The following is a 25,597-nucleotide window of genomic DNA, read 5'->3' as shown; positions in this document are numbered from 1 at the left end:
TTATGGTTCTCCTAAAAGGAGTAGTCATCAAGGAGAACAGGGTGGTTATCTCAGGCACCGACAAGGAAGGCACAGAGTGGTACACAGTTCTGTGCATCAATCCGACCTTATCGCTAAGGGAAGTGTCTGACGAGTAATTGTTCGAAGAAACCAAAGACACAGACCATGCTCATGGCTAGAAATACATCGCCATATTGGAAGGAGCATATGGAGAAAGTGCTGTACCATTCATGGACCAGCAACCCTCAAGATGTGGGGCTGTTAAAGAGTGCAGGAGTGGTACGTGTACAATTTGAACTTGGAGCGATATTAACATGGGTTAAGCAGTACCACATGTCTAGAGAGGTGGACACAGGGATTTATGAGACCATTATAGCATTGTTGGAGCAAGGCATAATACAACATTCTGTGTCCCCATTTAACACAGCCAACTACCTTGTGAAGAAATTAAGGGAACCCGTTGGAGGATGGTCCAGGATAGGCTCCCTCTCAATAAAATTGTTGAGGCTGAGTTCCCACTGGTACCAAATCCTGCTACCATCCTCTGTAGTATCCCTACTTGGTTGACCCACTTCACAGTGATTGATTTGAAGAATACTTTTTCCCAGTCTCCTTACACCCTGATTCTCAGTACCTCACAGCGTTTGTGTACTGTGGTCAGTGATTCAAGCAGTCAAAGTTGCCCCAGGAGAACTGCAAATCTCTTAGTGATCAACATGAATTTGGCAAATATACATGTGCCCAGTACAGTAATTCAGTATGTGAACAACTTACTACTTTGTAGCACTTCAGAAGACCAGTGTCAAGTAGACTCAATAACTCTCTTCACCCTGCTCGCGGAGAAGGGGTATAAAGTGGACAAACTCATCAAGACCTTACTCTTCTCTTCTTCCTTCACTCTCCCTCTACCCTGCTAACCTAGCCCTCTACTCTCTCCATCCCTCCCTCCTTTTACTTAGAGCTTGATGACTGGCCGCCTGGTGTACCTCAGAGTCTCACTGGTCCTAGGCATCCCCGCCAGTCCTCTCTCGCACATGCCTCAGGGCCCTACTCCAACCCAAATTCACTGCAATTAGAATAACCCAAGAGAGTGGCTCTCTCTACATTTACCCCAGTCTCTGCTGACTGAGTGTACTTGGACTTCCCTCCCCCTGTGACCTTCTATGCACTTGCACATTCCGAATGCAATATGTCTGATGATTGTCTGTCTGTTCTCCATTGTCTTCTCCCCTTAATTGCACAGTTAAACTGCAGAATCACCGTCAGACCTATTTGCTGTGTCTAAACCGTTAAATGTATTTTTACAGAATTTCAAGGGCTTTGAGCGAGTGTTGTTTTTTACCCTTGTTTCCACCCTCCTTGAGCGCTTTGAAACACTTCATCTGTATAGGGCAGTGGTCTTCAAACATTTTTGGCCGGGGCCCCCCTGTGTAAAATTTGGGCAGGTCGGGACCCCCCAGAAATGCCAAATGGACAGTATGTATTGCACGCTGTCACCTGCTCCCATCACAGTCTCTGGGCTCCCTCATCCCACTCCTACCAAGTTCCTGGTTTCTCCCCACCCCATCACACACCCTGGGCTCTCCCCACTCTGCTCCCACCACTCTCCCATGGTTCCTGCCCATTGTGCTCCCACCATAGTCCCTGGGTTCCCCCCATTCCGTTCCCAACACAGTCTGAGGGCCAGTGGTGGCTGGTGATTTTTTTAAGTGGAGGGGCATAACTATTTCCCCCAAAAATGCCATAGCAACCGAGCATAGTGAGGGAGCCTGAACCAATAAAGTGGGGTTCGGGTGGGTTTCCCCCTGTGAATTTTTTTTTAAATAATGGGTTAAAATGTTGCATTGTAGAGCATACTTTTAACAAACAAATGGTTAAATAGCCAAACAGTTTGCAATTGGTGCTGCGGGGACCAGGGAGCAGGCATGACATGTTTTACTGGACATCTATGATAGTAAAAAGATACCATCCCTGTCCCTTGGGCCCCACTGGGCCTAACACAGTCAACATGATTATGTGTGTATGCAAGGTGCAGCACATTCATACAGCAATCACTATCATTTACACGAGCATCCATCACCATACTCTCACTCATAACATAAGCATACACGCATCCATGCACATGTTTAAATAAAAACAATGAACATAAATATACCTTCTGCATTGGCCTGCGTGTGGGTGCTGAAATACCCTGCTCCAGGCTGCTCTGTCAGTATATGCGAGGAGGCGCAGGAGCTCCCCCTCTGACATACTGACATGCAGTGCCCCAGCCAGCATTTCCAATGAGCTAGGCAATGCTGGCGAAGCAAAACGCCCCAGCACTTGCATGGCTCATGTGCGGCTGGGGAACTAAACTGAACTGCCACAGGGAAACCCTTTGACAGTTCAGCCAGCCCAGGAGCACTCCATCAGGTGGAAAAAGCAGCTGAGGGAGTGCTCACTGTTCACCGAGCTGGCTCCTTAGCTCATCCATAATGGGTGAGGGGCCACTGGGTGGCTGCCCCCTCGTCATTATGGATGAGCCGCCAGGCTCGAACTGGCCTATAGGGAAATGCCTCTACCAAAAATGTAAAATGCTAGTGTGGGCCAGTCAAAATAGGCCACCATTTTGGCCAATGTGGACCAGTTTGATGAGTTACTTAACTATGCAGTTAGTAATTTTGACCATTGTTGCTGAATATATCACAATTTACTTACATTTTAACACAAAGCACCCCCTTGGGTAATATTGAAATAGTGGGCCTCATTACAACCCTGGCGGTAGCTGTGCTGGTAAAACCGGCACGGTTGCCGCCAGAGTTGCATCCGGGTCCGGCACCCGCAAATGGGCACTTACCGAGTCATGCCGAGTTAGGCGGACCTGATAATTGCCCATTCGCGGGTGCCGGTACAGGTAGGTCCCCATTCTCATTTGAGCCCCATAGGGCTCAATGGGAATGGGGATCTCGAATGCACCGGTGCATCCGACAAGCTGTGCGGGCTGTCAGGCACCAGCAAGCACAACTTGTACTATGGCAACGGTAGCTTACCGGCACCGTTGTTACCATACCGCCATAGTTGTAATGAGGCCCAGTCTGTGACTAAAGGAATGAATATCCATTTACAACTGCGGGCCACTTTTTCATTGTTGCCTGAGACAGTTTCATGCTTCATCCCGACCATGTGAGCCACCCCTGCGCATTTCTTCCAATCTAAAAAAGAAAAAAAAATATTTTCTTTATATATTTGATGCTGAGCTCTCAGGGCCTCCCAGGGATGCACCGGCGGACCCGAGGGGGGGTCTCGCTCCACAGTTTGAATACCGCTGGTATAGGCACTATATAAATAAACAATACAATAAAATACAAATAAAAATGGTCATGCTCCCAGACAGAGGTAGTATGTCTGTGGCAAGTGATATTGCCCACAGAAAGGAAGGTAATGCCAGAGATAGCCACCGCAGTTCAGGGTGCCCCCAGTCAGTCACAGTGAAACAAATGTAGCAGTATTTGGGACCCTGTAACTATTGTAGGTCATGGATTTTTGACTACTCTAGCTACACAAGACCCTTAATGCAGGGGCTTAAGGAAGCTCAAAAGGCAAAGGGTCTGATAGAATGGTCTGAGGAGACTGTGACTTGCTTTCGGGAACTCAAGGCCGCGATCAGCATTGCTCCGATCTTGCTGACCCCAACCATTGAATCTGTTTTCTCATTCAAACAGGAAGGTGATGACAGTGGTCCTGGCCCATCAAACATTGCTAGGCCATAAACCTTTGACATACTAAAGTGGACTCTTAGACCCATCTTCAACCATTATTATGGGTTGCCCAGTGAGGTGGAGTATGCAGTTATTGTGAAATATCCAAGCCGACTTTCACAACCCAAAGAGGCTCAGGGCATGAGGTTATTCGATTGAACCCATCCATGCATCCCGTACATTGTCAACTAGTCAATTCTGCGATATTTGTAGCCGAGACAGTGAAACCTGATGATATAGTCCAAGAATGTGCATAGTATGAGGGAGAAGAGAAAGAGAGGATATGTGATAATGAGTATGCCTTGGAGAGAGGTGCGGTCATTTTTGTTGACGGGTCCTCGACAATCAATCAGGACACTGGTGAGAGGCAATAAGGTACAGCCATCATGGGCCTTGTAGATTGGGTCTACCAGGTGTGAGAAACCAGACAGTGTCTCACCCACTAGTCCCTGTGGATCTCTCTCAGGTGACCAGGGCACGTTCATTGCCTTTGGATCCAGATCCTGGGGGTGTACCAGTGCGAGAGGATCACCTGGGTGAGGGGTCTTCGGGGAGTTGGAGTGGGTCACTGAATGTTGAGACACGGTATCCCTCCACCTGTAACACCTTTAACCCATCCTACCAGGTAGGATGCATGGGAACTTTACCACCCCACTCTATCTCTTCTCAAACACTTTCACACAGATAGCCTGCTCTGGGAGAAAAAAGACTCATACCCGAGCAGCTTACCCGACATGTCCCACCACTGTGGTCAGGCGAAGTCAGACAATTACTGACAATCACTCACACCTGCAGTTTTTTAACATGACCCAGGTGCATATAGATATGGCGCTATGAAGGAGGAGGAAGGCGTTGCACAAGCAAGGCAAAACACATGAAGGAACAGCAGTTTCGAGTCGTCAGCTGAACGAGGGGACAAAGATAACAAACCAAGAAGGGTTCGCAAGGAGGAAATACCCTTGAACTTTTCAGCAAGGAACCGTTACTTTCAAGATACCTTTGAGTCAGAAAGTATAAGACCAGGAAACCAGGCTGAAGAATCATGCATTGTGTGTCAGAGATACTGAAGGGGACCCCATTTGTCATTCCTGAAACAGGGATTACTGTATAGAAAGGAAACCTCCAGAGTACGCATAAGTAAAGTTCAATTAGGAAACCCCAAAACCCATCATAATAATGTGTTAGAGATTGCACATTCTCTTTTGACAGTGGGATACTTAGGACAATCTAAGACTCAAGATCACATCAGTGGGCTATTCTACTGGCCTGGTATCCATGCAGACATAAAGAACTTCATCAAGACATATGAAATATGTCAGAAAAGCAATGCATATATTCCCTTAACTGCCCCTTTAAAGCCCTCACCAATCATAGAAGTCCCTTTCTGCCGAATTGGGATGGATATCAGTGGGCCTTTGGAAAGTGGGTTACTTTCAAGATACCTTTGAGTCAGAAAGTATAAGACCAGGAAACCAGGCTGAAGAATCATGCATTGTGTGCCAGAGATACTGAAGTGGACCCCTTTTATTATTCCTGAAACAGGGATTACTGTATAGAAAGGAAACCTCCAGAGTACGCATAAGTAAAGTTCAATTAGTAAGCCCCAAAACCCATCATAAGAATGTGTTAGAGATTGCACATTCTCTTTTGACAGTGGGACACTTAGGACAATCTAAGACTCAAGCTCACATCAGTGGGATATTCTACTGGCCTGGTATCCCTGTAGACATAAAGAAATCATCCAGACATATGAAATATGTCAGAAAGCCAATGCACATATTCCCTTAACTGCCCCTCTAAAGCCCTAACCAATCATAGAAATCCCTTTCTGTCAAATTGGTATGGGTATCAGTGGGCCTTTGGAAACCTAAAGACTGGGTAATAAATATGACCTTGTAATCATTGATTACGCTACTCGATACCCAGAGGCATTCCCCACGCGGAACAATACAACCCAACGGATCTTAAGACACCTTCTTCCATTCTATTCTAGGGCGGGTTTCCCCAAGGAAATTCTAATGGATCAGGGATCCCTTTGTATGAGCAAATTGATGAGTGAAATCAACAAATGTCTACATATCTCCACCTTAAGAAACACTGTTTTCCACCTCTAAATGGATGGATTGGTCGAAAGATTTAATAAAACCCTTAAAATGATTTTGAGAAAATTGGTAGTTTAGGGTTGAAAGGAAGGGGATTGCATCATCATCTGGGCCCTATTTGCATTAAGAAGGACCCCACAGGCATCCACTGGTTTCTTTCCTTTTGAACTACTTTATGGCAGAGAACCAAGAGATGTCTTAGATATGCTCTTGTAGACCTGGATAGAAAGGGAAGAGGCTCCTATTACCCTTTCACAAATAGCTACCCAATTACAAGAGCATGTGAACCTTCTTCTAAATCTAGTCTAAACTCACATGGAAAAAGCTCAGAAGTCCACCTATGACAAGAAAGTAAATTTAAGATCCTTTATAGTAGATGTCTTGTTTGGTACCAGAGGAGATAGACAATTCAGAGCTTATTCCCCAAGAACTATCTAGACAGAAGCAAGAATATTAAAACAACCTGGCCATTACCTTCCCCAATGTATTCTGTGAAAAACCAGGGAGAGTTCATGTACTTATTATTATATCAGAACTCCAAAGGGAAAAGTGGTCTATTTAAAACCGTATAGACTCAAAGAAGCCCGAAAACAAATAGTGGTAGAGGAAGTGAAAGAAATGCTGAAGGCAAACGTTATCGAGCCTTCGTCGAGGCCATGGTCCTCCCCTATGGCGTTGGTAACAAAACCTAATCATTCTTGGAGGTTTTGCATAGTGTTCAGGCAGGTTAACACCATCTCTGCCTTCGATGCCTATCCTATGCTGTGCATCGAGGAGTTCATAGGAACACACGGAAGTGCCATCTTTCTATTGACCCTAGACTTATCCAAGGGATATTGGTAGGTCCCAGTATATGGACCTGATATGGAAAAGACAGATTTCTCTTTGTCCCTTGGACTACTGCGGTTTAAAGTCCTCCCTTTTGGCATGGATGGGACCTCAGCCACTTTCCAACGGCTTATGGACAGGATGTTACAGCCCTACTGTGATATCTGTGTGGCTTATATTGACGACATAGTAATTAACAGTAAGACTTGGGAAGTCCATCTTTTCCATCACTTTACTGTTATGAGAACAATCAGAGAAGCTGGTTTAACTGCCAATACATTTAAATATAAACTGGCCCAATCAGCTGTGAAATACCCTGGCTTCTTTGTAGGTAATGGCAGTGTCCAGCCCAAACGAGAAAAAGTGAAAGCCATCCTAGATACCCTAAGCCTAAAACTAAGAGGGACCTCAGGGACTTCCTAGGATTGATTGGTTATTACTGTAGGTTTATCCCTAATTTCCCAGATAAAACAGCTAGGTTAACCGATAAATTAAAGAACACTGAACCACAGAAGATTCATTGGGCTGATGAGGACAACATATGTTATAACAATTAAAAATAAACCTTTTGCCAAAACCCAATCTCAAAGGTGGTAGACTTTTCAAAAGATGTTGTGTTACAAACTGATGCCTCTCTCACAGGGTTAGGAGCAGTTGTATAGCTAATTTGTGATGGATTAGAACACTCTATCCTATTCACTAGTAGAAAATTCTTCCTATGTGAAAAGAACTGCTCCGTATTGCAGTTAGAGGCCCTTGCCATCAAATGTGAAATCACCCATCTAAGATACTATATTTTAGGAAGGAAGTTTACCCTTGCAAAAACCACTCACTTATTTTATGGATAAGCCAACAAAAGGATTTTAACCCTCAAGTCATGCAATGGTTCTTAGACCCGCAACCCTCCTTTTCACAGTGTAACACCGAAAAAGACAAAGACCGGGGGAATGTTAATTTCCTTTCCCTGTTCCATGTGGAACAGATGTAGCTACATCACAGACCCTGGGGGTGGACCAGGACGGGAGGACCACCCGGGTAAGGGGTCTTCGGGGAGTGGAAGAGGGACACTGGATGGCGAGACGCAGTATCCTTTCCCCTGTAACAACTTTACCCCATCCTACCAGGTAGAATATGTACGAATTGTACCCCCCTTTCCCTTCTCAAACACTTTCACACAGACAGCCTGTTTTGGGACAAAACAGACTCACGCCCAAGCAGTGTACCTGACATGTCCTGCTACTATGGTCAGGCAAAGTCAGGCAATTAATGACAATCAGTCACACCTGCAGCTTTTTAACATGACCCAGGTGGATAAAGATAGGGGGCTGTGAAGGAGAAGGAAGGCATTGGACAAGCAAGGAAAAGCACACGAGGGAACAACAGTTTTGAGTCAGCAGATGAACAAGGGGAGAAAGATTGCAAACTAAGAAGCGTTTGTAAGGAGGGAAATACCCTTGACCTTTTCGGCAAGGAACCGTTACTTTCAAGAAACCTTTGAGTCAGAAAGCGTAGGACCAGGAAACCAGGGTGAAGAATCCTGCATTGTGTTACAGAGATACCCAAGGCCCTCCCATGTAACCTAACAAGGCGGGGAGGAGCAGCAGCCACCAGGGTATCATCCTTGGCTCCAAAGAACTAGAAGCCCCAGAGAGATCAGCACAGCTTGTGAGTTGGGGACATCGATGCAAAACCGGTCCATGTTGAAGTCAAGTTTGCAAGCAGCAACATTGTATAATGAGTGCTGGAAAGAACATTGTTAAACGTGTGAATAATGTTTGAACTTGAGAAGGAAGAATACAATACTGTTTATGGAGTGGTCCAGGACCGTGAGTGTGCCCAATCGAAGGTCTCTGTAAGGTATCCTGCCAAGGGAAACAAATGTAGAAGATTGATAAGAAAATTGTGTGACGTGAATCCAAGTGGTCCTGCAACAGTTTAAGCAAAAACCATTGCACATTAGAAACGCTTTGATTCTGTTATCAAGAGGATCCGAGCCTGAATGATGGAGATCCATGGTCCAAGCTGAACAAGGGAGACCAAGTGTAAACATTGTGGTAAAAAAGGGATGCAAGACTGAAGCAGGGAGACCCATGATGAACACTGGAAGTAAGAACTTGTGCTTGTAAAGATCCTGATAGGAATGGAACTTTGATATTTATTTGTTACGACAGGCCCTGTGCAGTAAGACACTGTTAATGGAAAAGAGACTTTGGCAGAAGGCCCTGATATCTATGATTTGAACTTTATCCTTGTGGCAGAGAAACCAGAGTATGTGCGAAGCTCGTACATACCGCCTTGTCCCGTACTGAAAACGTGGGTAAGAGAAGCCAACTGCACAACCATCCTGAGATATTATTTCTTGAACACTTTTCGTTTTTGCATACATTATTGTCCAACACCCTTTTGTATTTAGAAGTAAGGATTGGCAATAGGTGTATTAGTATAGGCCCTTTTATTTTTACAGAGACTAGGAATGCATAATTGAGGGTTGTAGCTTGATCCCATCCTTAGGATTACGTTAGATAGGCTTTCAACCAACCCATTGAAGTTCAATAAACACCCTTGAACTGAGATCACTTGTGATTGTCTTACATGTTTGATACCATGCCTTCCTTACATAGGTCAGACTCAAGAAATGGTTGCCTTTGCATCACTCTGCGCAAGCGGCAAAACTAATGGCACTTATAGAGGCGCTAGAAATAAGAAAGGGGATGACAGTCACTATTAATGCTGACTCTGGATATCTAACATCCACTGTGCATTCAGGCTTGTCAAGGAGGCAGAAAGGAGGGTTTAGGAGATCTAACCGGGACCCTGTCCAGCATGCTGTGCTGCTGTCGAGATTAGTTGAAGCACTAACACTGTCCACAGATGTATGATTGTTAAGTGTGCTACGCATACTTATCATACTAAATCAATGGTCATTGGAAATTATGCAACAGACAGGGCAGTGAAAGAAGCCACATATTTTCCATTCCCATATCCCCAGAAAATAGAAAATGTGTTGCAACAGGTACAATTGCCAGTTCTGTACATTGCAATCTCATTGCTTCAAATTATAGAAATGCAGGGAAAAATACCTAAGAGTGAACAGGAGCTTTGGGCAAAGAAAGGATGTGCTCTCTCGCCCATGGATTTTCTGTGGAGATGGGAGCTTACGTCATGGTAGTAATGCCTTTTGAACTGCTTCTTGTGGCTCCAGAGCAACTACATTACCCTCCACACACTTCTTGGTGTCAAATCGCTGCAGATCTCCAGGAAGATTCACACCAAACCTCCATGAACAGATATGTGGATTTGTAGGTAAATGTATAGTTTGCAGAGAATATAATCCTGGTAATACCATGAGGATGATAAGAGGAGTTTTTCCTTGGCCCTCTGGGCCATTCCAAGAGCTCCACATAGATTTTGTGGACATGCTGAAGAAGTGTAATAATTTTCGTTAACTAATTGTTGTGGTCTGTCCATTTTCCCGTTGTCTTGAGGCTGGTCCTTGTGTACATCCTGATGCCTAGTCTGCGGCAAAATCATTGTTGAGTTAGGTATTTCAATGGTTTGTGAATATGCAAGGTCTGAAAGTTCCAACATGGGACCCATTTCTTTAATGCCCTATTCTCTGAAAGTATTTCACTCTTTGGGATTAAGCACAAGCTGTGTTCGGTGTACCACCCTCTGGCCAATGGAATTTTGGAAAGGCTAATTGGTGTTCTTAACTCTCAATTATCGACAATATGCAGTGACTTGAATAATAATTGGAACTATTGCCTAAAATTGTACTGTTTTTTTTATTTGAGGAATCAAAAATGGAAAAATCACCACTTTAGCCCTAATGAGATTGTGAGGTGCATGGGTTACAAATACTGCTCTTACCTGCACTCGCAGCATCAGATGGACATAATTCATCAGAAGTCATGAGTGAAGTGTTTAGGGAGTAACTTAGGGTCCTAACCAAAAGTGTCAGAATTATATCTTGACAAGTTGTGTCTTCCCATCAACAGTCTACAGGAGAAAGCGGCAAGATGCTGATGATCTTCAGCAAAAACAACTATTCCCCGGGGATCACATTTTTATCTGCACCATTGTGTGACACTGGACTGAGCAGTGTTTCCAGAAGGTGGAGGTCAGGAAGAGCTGGGTCCACTTCAGCAACATACAAAGGGATATCGGAGGCCCTCTGGCAGAGGCGCAGGAGCAGGCTCAAAGTTAAGTATGCAAAACAGGGGGTTCTGGGATTTTCTCTACTGGCCTCAGTCACAGGGGAGTCTCAGCCAGATTTCTTAGCACACTATCCCTTTCACATATCAAAGTTAAGTACACCTGTAGTTCATGCCAGTGGAAAAGGTCGAAGTGAATAAAAAGCAGTAATTGTTATTTTTCCAAAATAAGAAGAAACTTTGGATTTACAATGTACCTTAAAATTATTGTTTATATGTCTTTCTTGTTTCTCTTGTCATCATGTTCAAAGTCATTAAACTGCATGGATGTGAATGGTTTAAATGTATCGAGTATTATAGAATTTGTTGACGTACTATTGAGGTCACGTAGGAATGTTGAAGCTGATTTCCGTGGCAACAAAGACAATGGGTCACACTACAACTCTGCCAATTGGGTGCCCTCCACCCGGCAGTACTGACCTGCTGGGCGGGATGGTACCCGCCCACAAAATTTTCACAGAATCACTGTCACCGTCATCAACGGTGCCGGTGCTTCCATGGCCCCCATAGGACTTTATGAGAATTTGAACTTACAATTTGCAGGCTCCTGACTTTCTGGTCCGCCGTGGTTGTAATACCCCAGTGTTCCCAGGAAGTAAGGTGCCAGTAAATATTTACAGGCCTGGCGGCAACCCGCCAGTATCACCAGCATGGTTACCGCCAGACCCATAAATATGCCCAATTTTAATTTAGACCTAATAGTTGATGCACATGGTTTTTCAGAAGATAATGTATGGTATAGCCATATGAGGAGAGTGAGGAGAGAGAGATCTGTAGGATTTTGTTACATCTGCTCTCTCATCCCCAATACTTCTGGTGTCCTTAGGGTGTTTATCCCAGATGATATAGCATTAACAGAGGCACTGTGCCTATTGCACCTAGCTTTAGCCAGTTTCAAGGGCAATCATTCACAGCATCTATTTTACCTCTTGATGAAGAATGTTCAGTGCATGCAAAGAGATCAGTTGAGTTTAAAAGGGGCCATTATCATCAACAAATGATGGGAGCACTGGGTGAAGAGTTGCAGAGCTGGAGAGATGAGGGGATTTTCAGAAGAAGGGGTGGCACGTGTAAACCAAGTGAAGTGGAATTAAAAACCAGAGATTGGCTCAAGGGGAACCCCAAGGCCCAAGAAACAGAGAAAACTAGAAATGTGACAAATTACTGCTTATAATTCAAAAGCAGGTGTAGGCACACACATTTCTGCAGCATCCAAATGCACTCTCTCTTCATTACAGGCTGGTAGCAAGGTTTTGTTCCACCCTTATATCACAATCAAAAAGTTACATTTCTGGCCCTTGAATGAGCTGGGATTGGGTGAACAGTATAGCCAGACTTACATCCTATAGGGAATAGATCATCTAATTGACCTGGCCATATAGGGTAGCCTGCCAGGTACCACCCACAGTAAGCCACTGTGAGCCTTTTCAACTTGGGAAATCAACCAGCATGCAAGCACAATAAATGGTGGAGAGAATAGCTTCAGGGACCCCCTGTTTCCCAGCAATGTTAGTACCTCTCTGACTCCTCTGGCCCTGAGCAAGGACATTTCAGCCTCCAGCATCATGCTGTATTACATTTTTGCATCTTCTATCTTCAGTTTGACGGGAACAACAGTTTATGCTGTCCTCGGATGAATGGGCCTTGTTCCCCATGTTCAGATCACGTATGTAGGGATCACAGAATTGAGCTCTCCACTTGCATTTATGAAGAATGTCAGCTACTAGCCCTTGCAAGTGTTCTATCTTTTCTGTTGTCTCGAGACACTCTCTCCCTGCGTCCATGACAAGGTTGGGCACAACAACTGCCAGCTCTGCTTTACGTTTCTCAGGGAAATCTGTGTGAGGCCTCTGCCTGTGTTTTGAGCCTCTCCATTGTCTTCCATTAATTTCAATCCAGCTGTGGCTTCCATATTTACTTTCATAGCTGTTCATGTTAGTTGCTTTTAGGTTTCTGCAAGTAGTTCATATGTTTTCTTTTGCACCTGGATGATATCTCCACATTTATGATTACTTTGGTGTTGTCATCCAGTTATGTCCTATGGGACTGCTTCAGTTGGTAGCATCTGTCATCTTGGTGGTATGCTGGGGGGGTTGAGGCCCCTTCAGCAATCCCCCCTCTGGCCCAGGCAGTCTGCACCACACATACTCAAAGCCCCTCCCCACTGATGGGTGTCTTGTGGCTCCACACCTTTGCCACCCCCCTCAGGTCATTTGAGCTCCTTCTGGCTTGGTTCACATTCCGGGTCATCATTTCCTCTTTACCCCGCCCAGCTTCAGCAATCTCTTCTCCATCCTCTGCTGTATTTCCAGTTGGGAATCCATCCACTTTCTGGTTTGTAATAGCACCAGGGTACATTCTTCTCCTCGACTTGGATGGCATCTGCATGTGAGCTTCAAGCCCAATGTTGGTCTGTGAATATTGTTACCACCTCTCATGTCATGTACCCCTGAGATGTGTCTGCAGCCTTCTCTCTCTCTATCCTTACTGAAGCTTCATCGTAGCAATGTAGTGGCAATGTTCTTGAGGGCCATCTGGACTGAGCCTTTCTTTTTTTCTTCCTGTGTAAACAGTTTGAACTTCTTGCCACTCCTTGATGTATTTATACTTCTCTCTCTACACCATCTCCACTAGAACTGACAGATGCACTTGTGCAATGGATCCATGCAGCCTTCGACCCATTCTTCTCTTGCGAACTCAGGTCCACATACTACTAGCTGGTGTTTCTTGTAGAATTCAGGCAGTCCTCCCACATCTCTTCTTCCACTCTTGAGGCACTGCAATTCCCCTTGTGTAACAATTCCTTTGTCTGGTCCTTTCAGTATGTATTGTATCAGGTTATCTGCATTCAAGCAATCTGCTATCATTGTCCATGTTTTCATGTAACTGTCTTCATGGGGCAATATCTTTCATGTCGTTCATTGTAGTGTACACTACTTCCTATGGAACCGCCACAGAAGTCTTGAAGTTGCTCATGGCACGTTAAAGTGGGAGCCCTCCACTGAATCCTCCCTCCCCACATGGGTCACGTGCTGGTACTATATGTATCGTTATTGGTGTGGGCCAAAATGTTCATACAAGCAATCATGCTTTTTAAAATTGATATTGACGCTCTATTGGAGCTGCTTCATCTCTTTACAACACTAGTACAGGGTGAGATCATTGCTGCAAAAATGTAGGGGACATATTTGTTCGGGTGCATAATGCAGGAAAACAGATGGTCCTTGTTCACACTCTTAGGAGGGGACAAAGGCAGAGACAGCAGAGTCTACTGAAATTAGCTGGGTATTAGCAAACTGTAGAGCCCAAACTAGGACGTAGGGGTGAAATTTGGCCTAAAGATATTCAGCTCTGCAGACATACAAAGCGCAGTGGGCCAAACAGAGTGATTTAAATTTCCCCTGTTTCTCTATTCGGAGGCAGTGTAGCTGTCAAAGCACTGGTGAGATGTGTGCACCCCTAGGCATTGACATGCCCACCCATGCAGCAGAGGTTTGCAGCACTTGTAAACACTGCAGGAGGTATGCAGGCTGCACTAAGAGTAAGGCATTACAATAGTCCATTGTCAATAGAATGAGAGAGAATACCACAGGTGTGCAAGATCATTAGCTGGAAATATCGAGTCTGACAAATAGTGCCACTCTAAAGGTCAGTAAACTAGGATGAGAATACTTTCACACTGAGATCCTTTACAGAGGAGACCAGAGTGGGACAAGGCCCATGCCTGATATTGTTGCTCTCCAAATACCTCTGCACCATGGACTGTCCCGCTTTCTGTTGCACACATGAGAGAGAGACAAAGAACACAACAAAAACCACAACAACATAGTCTTTTTCAGCCCTTGCCACTTCTGTTCTTCTTCTGGGTAGAGCTGTAAACTGAATTAATTTATCCTGTAGAGAGCAGATGGGACCCATACGTCATAACGCAGTAATGGGCAGAATGTTACTCCCCTACTAATGAGCTGTCTCCTGCGTGTGGTGCCTTGGCCTTGCTGCTGTGTGACTCCTCAATGTAATGAGCTGACAATTTCTGTGACTTCGGGCTAGGGGCCAATGTTGTGATGACTGCTCTCATGTGATGTCAAAGATGCTTTCTTTTTTCCAACAACAATGAACTTGTCCCTTGGGATTGCTATGTTTGTTGGCAGGCCTGCATGAGCTGTCATTCTCTTGGCATTTTCCCCTTGTCCATCGTTTTTATGCTTTGGTGTACCTACAAAACATAGATGCAACCTCACTAACTTTTTGTTGTTGTTGTTGACAATGCAACTCTCTGTGTCAGTATGTATTTAAAACAATATATTTCGCTCCCCTTACAATGTCAGTCGAAAATCATTGTACTCAGGATATACAAGGTTTTGTGTTTTGTGTCATCCTGATATAGATAATATATATATTACATGGCCACGGTAGTGGCCATGAAGTTATGGTTAAGTTGGTGTTTCCATAGGAAGAGCACTTTTTGGGTGGCTTATAACTTCACTCTCCCTGGACGAATCTTCACCAAACTTTGCTAAAAAATTATTTGGGTCACTCTGAATATTTTTGCAAAGTTTGGTGAGGATTCGTCCAGGGGGGGCAAAGTTATAGGGGGGGTCCCAAAACTTTTTTTTTCCAATAGACTGAATGGGAAACATTTTTTGCTCGCGTCTACAGCCCAAACCGCTGGACGGATTTTCACCAAATTTGGACCAGGAGTAGCGGCTTGGTCCCGAAAGCGTGCTTTTACAAATTTGGTGAAAATACGTCCAGTAGTTATTTTTAGAATGACCAAAAAGTAGGTCAAACAAAATTAGTGATATCTGTGTTCGGTCCGCGGACACACTTCCCTGTTCGCTCCGCGGACAGTGTCCTGATTGGCCAATCGGCTTGCGTGATGTTCGCGGACATGCAACGTGTTCGCTGTTTGGACGGCGTGGAGCGTGAAGCGCGTCAGATTTTCGGTAGTGCCCGCCATCTTGGATTCGCGGTCGACGGCGGACAGCGCGGTGAAACTTTGTTCAAAGTTTGTATTTAGTAGAGTGTGTTGGTGTGTAGGAATGTTTGGGGAAGGTGGGAGTGTATGAGATGTGTGTTTTATGTGTTAGACGTTCTTTTTGTGTTCGATTTGTCTGCAGACATCACGGGTGTTCTGAAATGTTCTAAATAAACTGAATGGGGGGTGTTCTGAGGACTCAATATGTGTCCGTTTTGTTCGCAAGCAAACTGAAACTGTTCTAAGAACACTCGCAGTGTCCTGAAATGTTTGCAAATAAACAAAATGGGGGTGTCCTGAGGACGCTGTCCGTATTGTTCTCTGTCAAGTTGAATGTGATCTAAGAACACTCGCGGTGTCCTGAAATGTTCACAAATAAACAAGATGGTGGTGTTCTGAAGACGCTTCTAAGAACACTCGCGGTGTCCAGTGAATGTTCGTAGGAGGTGTCCTGAGGACGCTGTCTGTATTGTTCGCTGGCAAGTTGAATGTGTTCTAAGAACACTCGCAGTGTCCTGAAATGTTTGTAGGGGGTGTCCTGAAAACGCTGTCCGTATTGTTCGCTGGCAAGTTGAAAGTGTTCTAAGAACACACATAATGTCCGCGGACATTAAAAGTTTCCATAGACCATAGTTGAAATGTTTGAATCTATGGATGTGATATGCTGCGGTGGTTGTTGCCAGGGCATAGAGTCTTGGGCGCATGGCCATTTGGCCATGCAGCCAAGACTCTATGCCCTGGCAACAACCACCGCAGCATATCACATTCATATTTGCTTATAACTTTGGGTGAAAAACAAATGTATAAGGAACAAAGGTATTAGATACTATGGATGTGATATGCTGCTAGGGTTCTCCTTATTATTGTATACTTACTGTTTGGTCTAGTAACCGGAGTACATGTATTTCTTGTTAATTTCTGTGATAAAAGAAAATAGCATGTTAGTATTAGTATTTTATAATGACTTATTACATTGTATAATCAATATACTTTTTTTTTTTTGGACCCTCATATTTAGTAGAATACAAATCAGAGTACTGTGCAATTTGTTCAGTTTCTGTATTTGTTGCCAAAATCATTGGGTCTGTGGGAGAAAAAAAAATCCATGTTGGATTAAAAAAAAAACCTTTTTCTATTATGCTACACTTTATTTGTTTGTTTGTTTTCAGTGTTCACTTGATGTTTCTGGCTAATGCTTTATACTTTGGCTTGTTGTATTTTTTTGGAGCAGTAACATATTATTTATTTGTTTTGATATTATAAAATTTTGGAGCAGTTAGATACTAATTGGCGTATTCTAACTGTCTATTTTTTTTATATATTTTAGTGGTATTGATTTATCTATTTGGATATTGTTACATTTTGGGACAGTTAGATACCAATTTGCGTATTCTAACAGTGTATTTTTTGGTCTAATTTAGTGGTATTCATTTATCTGATTAGTTGTTGTAGAATATTTGAGCAGTTAGATAGCTTTTGGAGTATTCTAACAGTTTATATTTTTTTAGCACAAGTTTACTTAGGGTTTAAATACAGTTTAGTTATCACATTTTGGTTTTAAGAACATCAAATAAGCGTTTGTAAGATTTCCTGGAAATCTCTGCTTTAGAGTAATGGTACTATCATTACATTCAAACCATCCACATTTCTTTTTTATATATGCAGTGTAGTGCCTTGAATTGGTTGTGGCTCCTGCGTGGTAGATTATACCTATTGTTGTGAAGGTTTTCTTACCAAGTGATATTTGGCCATGTGTGAATCCAGTCAGCTTGCAGTTGTTTTTGGTACCATCTGCATTGTAACGTAGAAGCATCAGTATTATGTATTTACTATGTGTTTGTATTACTAACGTGGAGTATATATGAAGCGTTCCTTGGGGATTTCTTCTTGTGTCACATTGTTGCAGAGAGTGCACGTATTTTTCCACATGTATGAAATCTGAAAGATTTCATTCATAGGTATGTTTTTGTTTTCCAGTACTTGTAGTAAGTACATTAGAAATTCTTGTGGATCTTCCTGTGAGTTTATAGTGAATTCACCATTCCAGCACAGTAGTCCAATTGTTGTCTTATTCCATAAACACTATACGTGTTGTCAGGATTGTTTGCTGCATTTCTGTGAAGTACTAACATTTGCAAACACAATGGGTCTGTACAGTGTAAGTAAATGTTGTCAACAATTGGTGGTAATTGAAATAGAATATTCATTGCTACATTTGCGTAGCAACTTACAGCAACTATATTTGAGAATTTAAATGGTCCAGGTAGTTCTGTATCTAACTGCTTTTTTTGGAGTTTGTCTTCCTTCTTTAAAGAAGTACCTGGTTTACTTTCCCTAATTGATTCTTTTTTGCTTGTGGTTCTTGATGAAGTATTAGTTTTTTTACTCTCTTTGGAGGATTTGCAGTGACATCCTGTTGCATTTCTGTTTGATTTATTTTTCTTTTATAACGTTTTACTTTTTGTGGAACAGAATATGTGTTTAGGTGGGGGGTGTATAGTGAGCGAAGTCTATTGTATTCTAAAATGCATATCATAAAATATCAGCGTTTATTTTACTTGCATCAAAGTTGATTAGAAATAGACCTTCAAGTGTACGTAAGCGTGATAGTGCTACATAGCTCATGCCTTCTTTAAAGACTGTGTTACCAATATATATCATTGCTTTGTCTAGGGTAAGACCTTGTGATTTATGAATCGTAACTGCGTATGCAAGAGTTAGAGAAAATTGTTCTCTGCGTACATACATATCTTTGAAGAGAAGGAATCTAGCTGTTGAGCGTCCTATCCTTTTACTTCTGAAAGTTTGTCAAAGAGTATATTGACAAACTGAATTTTGTTGTTGCGTGGGTATGTTTGAAAGCCAACAACTGTACCCAGTACTCCATTAACTAGTCCTTGGTCCACGGCAAGGTTACGTTTAAGCATTACTCTGCAATTTAAGGATAATTTTAATATCTTTTCTAAGCCTGCTGTGTTTGAGATTGATTTTTCTAAACTATTGAGTCTTGTTGTGGCTTGGTCACACATGGGTAGTGTCAAACCATGTACATCTAGTTTGTCTATGGCGCTAATTTCCATGATTGGTTGCATTTCTTTACTTAGCATGATTTCATTGAATTTAAAACAGCTTGCAAGAGTTGACATTCAGGCCATACAATTGACATTTTTGTGGGCTTGTCGGGGGGAAATTCTGCCGGGGCCGGCCGGGCCGTCCGCAGACCTCCGGGCAGGGAGGCCCCAACTCCTCCCGTATATCCCAAAAGAGATAGAGTATGAGACACACGCAAGAAGCAAGGTGACTCTGCTGTTTATTAGACAAAACGGCAGGGATGGGTCAAGGATCGTACGCGTCCGTCCTGACACACACACAATCGTGGGGCTCGCAGGCCCTTTTTACCTTAGTATGACGCGCTACTTGCGTCACCTTACAAAGTTTAGCAAAAAACCTATTTCCACTCTGGATTGGTTACTCGAGTGGTAGGGTTAGTATAGCATACATATAGAGAACGATGTTAGTGGTTGAGGGTTAGTCAGGTGATATACTTGGGCTGTCCCTTCAATTTGATACATGAAAATTGTTACATGAAGACCTCTGAGGATTGGTCAGTGTTAATGGCGTCAGTGATAAGAGCCCCATGTTCTGATTGGTCCGCTCGCGAGCCACCCAGTCTGAGACTATCGCTGTTCTCAGCTCGCGGTGCACCTGTCATTTGCAACAATGTTTTACTATGGGTAGGTGTAAACAATGTGAGGATTTATTCATATGTTGGGAGGTCGACTACTCCCACTGCTGCAGATGTCCAATGAGTCTTTTAATTGTATCTGCCTGTGTCTTGAAACGTGGGATTCAGGCGTCTCCTTCCTCCTGGGCTTGGCATCCTGTCAGGTTTGGCTTTGTCACGTGAGGTGGGACCGTGTTTGAGGCAAAATTTAGCACAATTAATATTGTTTTTCCCACTGTGTGCCTGGTTTATCTTGCAGGTGCGACCTGGGCGTTGGCTTGCGGCGTGCGAGATTGCAACATCGTGCCCTTGGCGGTGTGCTTTCGCCGGGCTCATTCTGCAGGGTCAGCAACCAAGCTCTTGCTCATTCACTGTTCATGGAAGCTTTTGCTTGCGGCCTACTTGGGCCTGGTGCATAGGTGGAACCGTTTGATGCAGAGCGCTTTAGGTTACGGTATCATATTGCTCTATCCTCAGTATTGTGTCTCCGTTATATTCTTCATTATGGTACATAGTTCTTAGAAGAAGCGTGAGCAAGCCTTTTTAGATAAGTTCATTATGCGTCTTGCGTTTCTGCATTTTGAGAGCCTAAGTGGAAAATAATAAAGATGCACGTCCGTGGGTATGTCTGTCGCCTACGTCATAGCACTGAGTATATTCTTCGTGTGGATTGGTGTGGGAGTGTCCGGTGTGCATGTTTGCACAGGTGTGCTAACCGTTGGCTAGGTCGTCATGGCATCTCTAACGACGTGTTGATTTAGTGCTGGATGGTTCAGTCGAGTCCATCCATGCCGCAGGTGTCGGCATGTGCAGGGCAGGCTGGTGGGCACATCCGCATGTTCCTGTACCAGGGTATTTGGTCGTCTGGTAGATGGGCAAACTCCTCTCGTGGTGGGTGTCTGGCCCGTGATCCTCTAGGCCAAGCGCGAGAGGGGAAGGGCGGGAGCCTGTTCTTCCATTCTCCCACTTCAGTCTAATTGTTCCATAACATCTGTAGCACATGCATTATCGCCATGAAGTGCATTAATGTGCCAGGTTTTCAATATTGCTTCTGCTTCTTTAGAAAGTATACCAACTCTGATACTTTTTAAAATGTTGGCATAAGTGAGATCTGCAGATTGCCACATGTTTTCTGTTAATTCTCTGTATTGGAAATGTTGCCAAAGGTTGACATTTCCAATGCTGCCAACAGTTTTACGGCAGAGTTTGTGTCCTAATGTTTTAAAAATAGGCTCACCTTTTACTGGTGTTAATTGAAGCAGATCTCCAAAAACAATAATGTGTTTTCCTGCAAAGAGCTCTTCATAGTTTGTTTTGAGTATTTCTCTAGGCCAAGCGCGAGAGGGGAAGGGCGGGAGCCTGTTCTTCCATTCTCCCACTTCAGTCGCCCCTCTGGTCGACTTGTCGACCACAAACATATCCTTTTCTTTATCTCCTCTTACTCTCCATATTTTAGTTATTCCTCCCAAATGTCCATAGTGGTTAACATGGTCTTCAAATGACCAATACATATATTCACAGGTTCCTCCAGGAGTGCAGTATACCCATTTCCCTATGTAGCTCTTTGGGTTTCTTGGGTTTTCGAGCTTCACCGATGGTGGGTCCAGGTGGTTGGTGATGATCTGGTTGCGCAACTTCTCTCTCTCTTTTATGATTGTGCCTGTGTGTTTGCCGTCATCTGTTGGCATCAAGAGGTGCATACCAACCATTTCGATCATCCCGTCTGTGGTGCGTGTCTTCCGGGCCTTCCAAAATCTTATTATGATCAGTGTAGCTCCAGGCAAAATAGTACATCCAACTATAATCTTCAGTCCGTCTGACAGCCAAGATGGCATCCATGACCATAATATTGAAAACCAGCTCTCATCCTTTTTCACACCTTTACTTTCATCCATCATTTTTGAGTGCATCTGCGTCAATTGTAAAACTGCTTCTGTCAGTGTACCATTGTCAGCATCGTTGGCAGGGGGGAATGTGCAGCATGATTGTCTTAGCGAGAAAACTCCTCCTTCCATTGCTGTGAGGAGGTCCAGTACATATCTGTTCTGAAGCGCTACCATCCTCACAGCTCGCAGTTTCTCATTTATTGCGTTGAATCCATTCACTGTAGAGTTAATTGTCATCATTAGTTCCCACCTAGTTATCTGGAGCCATTTTGCGTTTGCGTAAGCCTGTAGTCCCGGATGTATTATTGAGGAGAAGAACATTGCTGCTCTGCTGAATAGTCTGTGTTCTGGCGGAATTGAAGTGAGTGCTGTTTCCGACCTTCCCCACAGGTAATTTCCTGTCAGAGGTTCTCCTTGTCTTTTCTTCCTATTCAGGACGGTGTTGTTGCCGTTGTTCCTGTTCTCTTGCCCCTTCTGAAGCTGTGCAGATCTCTTCTTCCTCTTGTTTCCTTCATCCATTTTGGGAAAATTCGCCATATTCACATGTTTCTGGGGCACCACTAGTGATGGTACATTAACGTGTACTATTGTGCATACACCATTCCACAGAGGGGGCAGTGTGTGGTATGCCTTGTCTCAACAGGCCCAGTAATGGTCCATTACTACTGCTGTTCCTGCTCCCCCCTCGGGTAACTCCATCACGCTTTCACAGTTGGTGTTGTATCCTACGTCCACTTCTCCTTTATGTTGGTAGCATACCTTAGGCGCAGTTAGCGGCAGTATTGTTATTGGGTCTGGATCCTTCTCCATCCACGTGAGCATGGGTACGTACTTGACCCAAGTCATCCAACATCTATGGTTGTGTCCATCAATAGTTGAAATATTTTCTCTTGTTACCATGTTGCTGCCAAACACTCCTATGTCCCATTTGTTGTTCATGTACACCTTCCCTGTTATTATCACCAGTGGTCTTTCCCAACATCCGTTTTTACCAGGGACTTCAGTGGCGTACCAATCACATGGTAGGTACTGCAGTGTTACTTTCTTTGTTTCTCCTTTTTCAGGACCACTTGTTATGTATTTGAATCCTTCAGCATGTAAACTGCTCTTGTGGTAACTCAAATAAGTCTTGAGGAAGTTGTTTTCATATGGATATGTATCTCGTGTTTTCCACACCAGATGCACCACTGTCCCTTGAAATCTTCCTTTCGTCTGGAACAGTGCCAGGTATATTATACATCGTGCTATTTTTTCATCTATCTCCATGGCAACAAATGTTCGAGAAGCGCTCATGGCGTATGGAATTAATGAGCAAACGTAGCAGCTGTCTTCTGTTGTCTGTTTACCTATGTGGGTCATGTGTTGGTACCATATGTTGTTTGAGATGTGTGCTGAATCTTGTATGTAGTTGTCAATACCTTTATTATCTGAGTATGTGCTGCGTTTAACTCTACTTTCCTTGTGTGGGTTTTTACTAGTACCACCTGACGTAACACCTGTTGCAGCTGGGGGTGGGGGTGCATTAGGTTTGGGTACAGCAATAATATCGATAGCATAGCTGTACTGCCATACAGAGGCAGCCAAGAACCCAGTGATCATTAAAATCCCCATTAATTTTATTACAGATGCTAATTTCACCGGCATTTTGCTCTTACCTTGCTGCAGTCCGGCAGCTTATTCTTGCGACGTTACAGTTGCCCGCCTGAAAATTCTTAATATGCTTGTTATTAGTGTTAGTTGTCGTTTTTTAAGCTCTCCCTATCAAGTAGTCATTCAGTGCCCAGGCGAAGAGCTGTTCCCACGCCAATCTAAGCGATGTATCTCTTAGGGCAGGCAAGTATGGTTGGAGGTGGGGCATTGAATGTTCTATGGCCAAGAGGAATGCTGTGTAGTAGACACGTACCCTTCTTCTTTTCAGGTACGTTGGCCGTTTTATTTCATATACAAATTGGTGTGACAATTCTTCCAGGTAATTATCGTCTGAGGGTACCATCTACTCCTGGGCAGTGAATTGGTTAGTTATCTACTTTCTTAGTAGTACAATAATATGCTGTACCTGCATGTGCGAGAGAAAAGAAAGAGAACATTCACGTGTTTACATGTGTATATGTGCAAGGCAATGTCCTTCAGTTCAGTTATTACTACAGTGGGTAGGGGGTCAATGGGCAGAGGGTTTTGGGGCTCAACTGGCGGAAGTCTCTTTACTCTTTGATCGTGTAACCATGGGGTGGGCGGTATGGGGATCACCCCTTTCTTGTCTAGTAGTTGTCTCTGGGGAATCTGGGGGGTGGCAGGGTATGGGGACACTTAGGCCGTTAGTTGCGGTAGAAGTCTCTTCCTCCGTTGGTGACGCTGTTGTTGTTCTTTCAGTGGCCCTGTCGGTGGCGCTGGGGCTGGTCTGGAGTTTGTAGATCTTCACGTCGTGTAGGTGGTTCCAGGCACGTTTGTCCTGTAGCTTTACTGCTCTCGTTGATACCTCCTCTATCAGATGGGGGCCAGTGAAGCGTGGGCTGTTCTACTTTCTGTTGAAATTGCGAAGTAGTACGTGGTCACCTTTAGCAACTTTGCACAGTCTTTCCTTTTCCAATTCTTTATCCACGTCTTCTTGTTGATCGCTGTTAGACCCGCCCCGCGTGCGCTCGAGCTGTTGAGACACAAACACTACACTAGTAATCAAAGAAGACACATATTGGTACATTTCATCACCAAGGACATTTGCAGTACTCTCGTGGTCGGCAAATGCTCTTGATGTTGGCGTTAGGGGAAGGCGCATTTGACGTCCGGTAACCACCTCGTGAGGGGTGAGGTGGTGGTCGGAACCTGGTCTATTCCTTAGCTCAAATAGGGCTAATGGAAGGCAATACAACCAACTCTTCTTTGTTGTTTGCTGTATTTTTGCAATTGCCTCCTTTAATAGGCCATTCAGGCGTTCACATTTACCGTTGGCCTGTGGGTGGTATGCACATGCAAATTTATGCTTGATGTTCAGTAAGGATGTGATGTGCTGGAACATTTTGTTTGCGAAATGTGGGCCATTATCTGACCGCAGTACCTCGCACACTCCCCACCTGGGGAAGACCTCCCTCACTAGGAATTTAGCTGCTCTGAATGCATCTGGGTGTGAACAGGGCCCTGCTTCAATCCACCTCGAGAATGGGCATACTACTACAATCATATACCTATTTCCTTGACATACGTTGATCATATCAACATAGTCAATATGGAGATGTCGGAAGGGTCCCTCTGGCCGGGGTATAGTACCTCTTATCACCTTCAGAGTGTGACCGGCCGTAAACTGTTGACATGTGAGACAATTGCTGATAAAATTTGACACATGAGAATTTAACTCGGGGCAGAACCAGTCTTCCCTAATTCGTGCTGCAATTACTTCCTTGCCTGTGTGGGCTGGGTGGTGTAGTTGGCTCAGGGCGGTGTTCAATAGTGCCAGTGGTATTACAATCTTCCCAGTGTCACTCTGGCGCCATAGTGCGTCGGTTGGTGACATCGTGCATCCTCTTTTTAGCCATATTTCTTTTTCGGCCATTGGTGCAGCCGCTTGTAGCTCCTCTCCCTCTCTCTGACTCTGGGGGGTTCCATATCTCACCAAAATATGCAGCATACTTCGCATGTGCGTCTGCTGCTGCATTCCCTTTTGAAATGTGGTCTTCACCATTGGTGTGTGCGGTGCATTTCACCAAAGCTAATTCTTGGGGGTCATTTATTGCTTCAATTAGTTCAGCCAATAGGAGGGCATGTTGCACTGGAGTGCCATCAGCTCTCCTAAACCCTCTTCTTCTCCATTTCGATAGCCCTGAGTGGACAGTGGACGTAACATATGCGCTGTCGGAATATATGGTCACTCGTTTGTCAAAGCTTTCCTTCAACGCCAAAATTAGTGCAATTAATTCTGCTGCTTGAGCGGAATAATGCTGTGGTAGTTGTACACATTTCATTGCCACACACACCGGTACCTCCATCATTTTTACCACTGCTGTCCCAGTCCTCCTTATACCATCCCTTTGGTCGATAGTTGATGACCAATCAATGAACAGGAGCTCACCTCCCTCTAGTGCGTTTTCTTCAATCTTTCTAGTACAAGAGTACATTTCAGTTATTTGCGTACAATCG

The sequence above is a fragment of the Ambystoma mexicanum genome, chromosome 3p (assembly GCF_040938575.1).
Source record: "Ambystoma mexicanum isolate Mex_15411 chromosome 3p, UKY_AmexF1_1, whole genome shotgun sequence".
Lineage (NCBI taxonomy): Eukaryota > Metazoa > Chordata > Amphibia > Caudata > Ambystomatidae > Ambystoma > Ambystoma mexicanum.
The sequence above is the reverse complement of the archived record's forward strand: the minus strand, read 5'-3'. Positions refer to the sequence as shown.